Source organism: Camelina sativa, chromosome 7 (assembly GCF_000633955.1).
Source record: "Camelina sativa cultivar DH55 chromosome 7, Cs, whole genome shotgun sequence".
Classification (NCBI taxonomy): Eukaryota; Viridiplantae; Streptophyta; class Magnoliopsida; order Brassicales; family Brassicaceae; genus Camelina; species Camelina sativa.
The window spans coordinates 11,359,306-11,367,360 of record NC_025691.1 but is presented as its reverse complement, the minus strand read 5'-3'; positions in this window follow the sequence as shown (position 1 = coordinate 11,367,360).

Sequence of the window (8,055 nt, the reverse complement as noted above, 5' to 3'; positions counted from 1 at the left end):
GTCCTATTGATTCCCTAATCTGAGGTAATTCTAACATCGTGAAATTGGTGTTAATTTGTTTAGTATGTAGAATAGACTTCATTTCTGGCCAAAGTCTTGGTGGGTAATCCCTTGCTTGTTCTTCAGAAATATCCTTAGCCATCTGATAGTAAAGCATAAAATAAATCAGCCATAACATCTGACAAACGCAATGCATATAATAACTCCGCCACAAATACATAACTCAGCCGTAAAGCATAAGATAGCTCAGTCCAAACTCAGCCATCAAAGACGGCGACAATCACCCGTAACTCAAAAATAAATAGGAAAGACACATACCGGAACTCTAAGATGAGACGGCTTAGACGGAAACGAACAAGACAGCGACGACGAAGAGAAGAAAGAGCGAATGAGGATATCGAGCGAGGACGGCGAGAGATGACGGCGAGAGAGTAGAAAAAGACAGATTATCGCCGGCGGAATTAGGGTTTAGATTTCGCCGACGATAGGGACAGAGAGTTTTTTTTTTCTTTTTCGCGGTTTAAAAACTGTTCACTTTCCCTCTCATTGTAACTGTCGATTCTGGAAAGATAACTCAGCAGTCATAAACGATATCTCAGTCAACCCTCAAATTAGAATGACTAAATAACCGACTGAACCAAACCGAACCGATAAAATAAATTTTCCAATTTGATATTTTTGAATTGGTTTGTTTGGTTAATTTCGGATATATTCGGCTTTATTTCGGTTATATTAGGCTAATCTACCTAATTACAATATATTTTGGGTTATTTATTGTTAGATATTTTAATATAACCGACCCATAACCGGAAATAACCAAAACAATTTTCAAAAATTTTTAAAATTTTTTTAAAGATTAATTTCAAAATGGTACTCATATTAGTATATCCATATTACCACCTTAATCCAAAACCAAACTGTTATATTAAAAACAAATAATGTTACGTCATCTAAACACTAAACCCTAAACTCTAAACCCTAACCCTAACCCTAACCCCTAAACGACTCGTTTTGGTATGTTTGACACATTTTGATCAGAATGTGTAAAAATCACTCTTTTGTCTATAATTATTATTTTTATTGGTTATAATAATAGTAATATTCATTTTGCCATTCTAAATTTTAATTTTGAGTTATAATAACCTTATTTTACAAATATCTCATAACTCAGCCGTTTAAGTCAATAACTCAGCCACTACTTAGTCAAATTACTGGCCCCTTGTTTTAATAATAAATAAAAATAAATTGAAAAAGTTGAATTCAAATTTTTGAATTTATTTTTAATAATAAATCGTTTAAAATAATTTTATTAAGCTTATGGATGATAACAAGAAACATAATTACTGTTTGCGTCTCCCCAACAACCCTTTTTGCATTCCCAAGCGGGTATATAATAAATTAATAGGGTGGNGATAACTCAGCCGTAAAACCATTATTATGGCCGTTGCATAAGTCAGCCATAACAAAGTTGTTAATTTAACTGACTATCCTAAGTCAGTCGTGTAAAGAACACAACTCAGCCTTCAAGTATATTACTGTCAAACGACGTCGTTCGATATATGTTTTATAAATTATGGGATTTGTTGTGATTTATTGCTTCAGTAATCGAGATCGAGTCAAGATGGTGGCAAATAGAGATATCTACGGCGACAACTCCAGGGCTGATGAGAAAACTGCTTCTGAAGCACTAGCTGAGGTAGATCTCAGGACTATCTGAAATCTCAAAGCATTATCTTAATATTGTGTTTGTGGAACTGTAGGAGCTGAATCGTAATGAAATAAATATGAAAATGAGATACGGCGAAATCCGGAGGCGAGACCAATCGGGTGTAATTGCGGTGCGGAGCTTCTCGTTGCCACTTCTAATGATCCTACCACGAGAGGAGAACGTTATTTTAGTTGTCCGTATGACATCACAGATGTAAAGATTTTTGTACTCTTATTTTTAAGTTTTGTGTTCTGCTTCTGACTTCTTTTTTAGTCTAATATGAATTATGTAATATTTGTAAGGGTCCCGGTCAAGGCTGCGGTTTCAGGAAGTGGTGGACTGATGCAGTGCGCGAAGAGTTTAGGGTTATTCAGGAGGAGAAGAATGAGATGAAGCAGGACTTGGATGCATCCAAGAAGCGCATCGAGATTCAAGAAGAAATGATCTTGTATTTGGAAAAGAAATATGACGCGCTGGAGAAGAAGTTTGAGAGCTTGAACAAGTATCTGTGAGATTAGTCAAGCTCCGTTGTTTTTTTTTTTTTTTTTTTTTGGAATTGATATGAACTTTCTATGTTGTGGTGTTTTATCAATCTATTTTAATAACTCAGTCATGATTAATTATAACTCAGTCATCATTAATTATAACTCAGCCGTCATAGACGATATCTCAGCCAACCCTCAAACTAGAATGACTAAATAACCGACTTAACCGAACCGATCGATAAAATAAATTTTCCAATTTGATATTTTTGAATTGGTATGTTTGGTTTATTTCGGATATATTCGGCTTAATTTCGGTTATATTAGGCTAATCTACTTTATTACAATATATTTTGGGTTATTTATTAGAATGCCTAAATAACCGACTAAACCGAACCGACCGATAAAATAAATTTTCCAATTTGATATTTTTGAATTGGTATGTTTAATTAATTTCGGATATATTCGGCTTAATTTCTGTTATATTAGGCTAATCTACTTAATTACAATATATTTTGGGTTATTTATGGTTAGATATTAATATAACCGACCCATAACCGGAAATAACCAAATATTTTTTGATTTTTTGATTTTTTAAAAAAATATTCAAATGGTAATAATATTATTATATCCATATTACCACCTTAAACTATACACATTAAAACACATTAGAACCAAATCCAAAAATCAAATAATCTGAACCCTACATCTCAAACCCTAAACCCCAACCCTAACCCTAACCCTAACCCCTAAACGTCATGTGTTGTATGTTTTACACATCCTTGGTGAGAATGTGTAAAAATCAATCTTTCTCTATAATTATTACTTTTTATTGGTTATAATAATTGTAATATTCATAATTCAATTGTACATTTAAATGTTGAGTTATAATAATGTAAATTTACGAATATTTTATAAGTCAGCCGTCTAAGTCAATAACTCAGCCATCACTTAGTCACTTTGTCGGAATTTTAAGATTTTTTATTCGAATTTTGAGTTCAATTTTTTAATTATTTTGTATAATATATTGTGAAAAAGCTAACTTTATAAATTGATTACGCGTGTGGATCTGAGCAGAATTATTGTTTGCTAAACCCCAACAACACTTTTAGTAATATCGAGGCACGGCACGAAAGACCAAACGAAGTCGTACCAATTACATAACTCAGCCATAACTCACTAATCCGTACGAAGAAGATAACTCAGCCTTTCGAAATATATAACTCAGCCATAACATATATGTTTATTTAATATTTAATTATAACTCAGCCATGAGAAGTACATAACTCAGCCGTAACATTGAAAAGATACTAAACAAAGGACTTTCTTATCCAAGTACAATTCCTACCAAAAGAAATCCAAATTTTTACAATATCCAAGTACAATTCCTACCATAAAAATCCAAATGTTTTTTTACATATCCAAGTGCAAGTCCTACCTACCAAAAGAAATAGAAATGTTTTTTACTTGAACTGATTCATAAAATCAGGTGCCTCATCGTAGATTTCTTCTACCATTTTAACACGTATACCCTAGATGTTTTGATCACAGATTCCATCGAAAGACACACCAAGCGCTAGACATTCTATAAACTTTAAAGCGTACACGCCACAGTCACCAACCTGTATGTTTTGCAGGACCTTGGAGACTGTCCTCCTCCTGAAGGTAAACTGTTTGAAAGTAGGTGTACGAATTTCGTGAGGAACGTTCGCGTTCAGAATTGCTGGAATCATCCGCGTAAACGCCCTACAAGCATTCAGAATTCTAAGCTCGCTGTCTTCGGATACTTGTCCCACGATGCTATCATAGCAATCAATATGACTTCTGATGAGATCCACGTGCAGCGCCACCCAGTGATCGCCTCCAGTTTGTGGAGCAATATACAGGTGATCCACATCTTCTATCCACTTCAAATTAGTCGGTTCATCTGATGGAATCAAACCTTTAACTAAATTTTCATAACTATTGGCAGTCATTGTAAAAAACTTGGGTTTAATCTGGAACATCTTATAATGAATCTGAACCATTTCACTGGTGAACCACGGGTCTATAAACGCAATGTGTTTGTTGTGGAATGGGAAGGGATCTCGTTTGTACCTACACCTAAGGAGTCTCATAAACGCGCCCATGTGTTCTACAATAGAAAACTGAGTAGTAAACAACAACGCAGCCATAATGTAATATAAGTCAGACAACGACAACAATAACTAAGACATTCAGATAAACTTACTTCATCAGAAAGCCACCCATAGGTACCATATTTTTCTGGCCTCAATGGCCAGTCCTTTCGTTCGGTGATTAGCTGCCTATAGAATTCAATTTTGATTCCGCCTTCGCCTAACGGAGCATTCCTAACAAACAAATAAACACAGGTTAATATAATGTTAACAAGCTGTTATTAACTTGTTAAGCAAAAGGGTCTAAAGGGTCATACTCGGCGCTCTTTAGGAACTCCAAAAGTTTCTGCAACTTGACCGGATCAACATGCGCCAGAGGATCATATATTCTAGGTCCAGGTGAACAGTTCTTCCTCATGCACGTCAGTCTGTTGTCTCCAATGTAAGGGAAAATCCTCGCTTGTTTAGCTTGTAGTTTATTCAATGAACTTCCATCCGGGGACAGCTTAACATTCTCCAGCCTTAAAGCTTTGATTCTACCAAGCCTAATCTTTTCCTCCACATCATCCTCAGATTCAGGTTCAAGTGAGTTGGCTTCAGCAACAAACTCTTCTGTAATATCATAAAGATCATCACCTGCTTCTGAACCAGCTTTTGAACCAGCTTCTGCACCAGCTTCTCCCTTATTCAAACCTCCAGGTAGTACAAATTTCAACGGCTTAACAACAGCAGCAGTAGCATTTTTACGCGGCCTACCTCTACCTTTTTTTTTCCTCAATGTCTCCAGCCGCAGCTACTTCTTTGGCCTTCTTTGCTGCCTCTAACTCTTTGGCCTTCTCTGCCGCCTCTAACTTTTTGGCATTTCTCCTCGTGTAAGGCCGTGTTTTCGTATCAGCTGGTTTCTTAGCAGCTAGAGACTCCTGTATATCATAGCGAAGACAATTAAAATTATGATAACTCAGCCTAAACATTCTGAAAAATCAGCCATAAAACAAAGATAAATCAGACATTATGATAACTCAGCCTAAACATTCTGAAAAATCAGCCATAAAACAAAGATAAATCAAACATTACCTTCTCTACCGCCTCTAACTCTTTGGCCTTCTCTGACGCCTCTAACTCTTTGGTATTTCTCCTCGTGGAAGGCCGTGTTTTCGTATCAGCTGGTTTCTTAGAAGCTGGAGAATTCAAAGAGTTCTTTTCATGTATATCATAGCGAAGACAATTAAAATTATAATAACTCAGCCTAAACATTCTGAAAAATCAGCCATAAAACAAAGATAAATCAGACATTACCGGAACTTTTGGTGGAGTTTTTTAGTTCCTGTCCCAAATTTAAACTCTAGTCAGTCGTGTTTTGACCAGTTTTCCCTGAATCCATTGAAAGCACGTGCTCTTTCATCAGTTTGAGGTCCTTCTCAAAAGATCCAAGCCTGGTTTCAATCCTTTCATCCATCTTCTTCTCCAGATTCGCCTATACATTTTCAATGTTTGTATCAACGGTATCAAACCTTGTATTTAACTTAGAGATCTGTTCGTACATAATTCTAATCGACCCATCTTCCCCAGCATCTTCCTCCTCACTTACCTTTTTTCCTTTCTTCTTCCTCTCTTCTGCAACTCCTTCATCTTCCCCAGCCTCTTCCTCCTCACTTACCTTTTTTCCTTTCTTCTTCCTCTCCTGTGAAACTCCTTCACTAGTTTCACCACCATGACTGTTGGAAACTTTCATCTTCTGGACTTTCCGCTTCTTTGCGGGAGGAGATTCAGACTCAACAACTGCTTCAGCTTTCTTTTTCTTTTTCTTCTTATCACTCCCCTTAACATCCCAAAAACCTACAACAAATTTATCCATATGTATGTCTTCGATCAGGCGATCAATTGCTGGGTCGTCTTCTTGATCTGGCCACGAATGAAATAGCTCGCAGCCATTTTCCTTCGTAACCATTTTTCTCACACGCAGCTGTAACATAAGAGATTATGAAACCCATCAGTAAGTTTTAACTCAGCCAACACTAAACCATAACTCATCCATGACTAAACCATAACTCATCCACGACTAAACCATAACTCTGCCATCTTGAACATAACTCAGTCATACTTGAAACATAACTCAGCCTTCACTAAACCATATCTCAGCAATTACTATACTAAATAATAACTCAGCCATTACTAAACAATCACTCAACTACTAATAATACATATTTCAGCCATCATTTAAACAATAACTCAGTCAGTAACTATCAGTCTATCATAACACAATCAAAACCTTACCTCACCAAACGCTTTGATATCTCCTGCAATTATGGATTCCAACGATGAACGTGTACGTTTTCCACCCCATCGAAGCAACTGTATGGCATCATGTTCAGCTATTGCATCCCCAAACCGTTTTCCAAAGCATTTGATGGACTCATACGCTCAAGCTTGTAACACGGGTGTAAACCCACTAAGGGTGTACGACTTTCCCGTAGGGTGCAACATCTTTATAGAACCAACCAGAGATTCAAATGTTGACCGACCCCACAGATACGTCTCCATTGCTTCATCATCAAAAACTCTCTTGAACGCGAACGAAATGCTGAACGCGGATGATTCCAGCAATGCTGAACGCGAACGTTCCTCACGAAATTCGTACACCTACTTTCAAACAGTTTACCTTCAGGAGGAGGACAGTCTCCAAGGTCCTGCAAAACGTGCAGGTTGGTGATTGTGGTGTGTACGCTTTAAAGTTTATAGAATGTCTAGAGTTTGGTGTGTCTTTCGATGGAATCTGTGATCAAAACATCCAGGGTATACGTGTTAAAATGGCAGCAGATATCTACGATGAGGCACCTGATTTTATGAATCAGTTCAAGTAAAAAACATTTCTATTTCTTTTGGTAGGTAGGACTTTCATATAGAATTCTAGAGTTATGATGCAAACCATAAAGTCCAATGTGTTGAAGAAGCAACAGCCCCAACCATTTCGATGATCAAGGTTAACCCATCCCCGGCACACTTTTAATGCTTCCCTGAGTTCAACTAGCGTTGGACCTGCCCCACCAGGCACTTTCAAAAGTCTGAAGAACTCTTTGTGTTCCTCTTCAAGTTCAAACCGTTCAGTAGGCATTGGGTCTATGTTTAACCCCGTCACATAATGAAATTCATTCAACCCAAACCTGATAGGTTGACCGCCGACCACAAACCAAAGCTCCTTCTTATGTACCCTTAACTGGTTACATAGTAGGAAATGTACAACCTTACCAGACCAGACGAAATGGCTATCAACTAGATTAGAGATTATTCCAATATGTACAACCTTCGTTTTTTCCCACGCATCCTGTCCTATTGATTCCCTGATCTGAGTGAATTCTTTCATCCTGAAATTGGTATTAATATCTCTACACTCTATATTAGAGTTTCCTTCAGCGAATAGTCTAGGGGGGTAATCCTTTGCTTGTTCTTCAGAAATATTCACCATCGACATCTGTTATAGTTCATAAGTAAATCATAAAATAAATCAGCCATAACATAAAACAAAATCAGCCATAATATAAAACAAACTCATACACAAAGCATAACATAACTCAGCCACAAACACATAACTCAGATCTAAAGCACAAAATATCTCAGTCACAACTCAGCCGTAACTCAGCCGTAACTCAGCCGCAAAATAAAACAAACAGTAAATCAGTCATCGAATCGAATAAATCTAACAAATCAGCCGTAAACCCTAAAATAACTGAGCCGCAACATAAAACAAAAA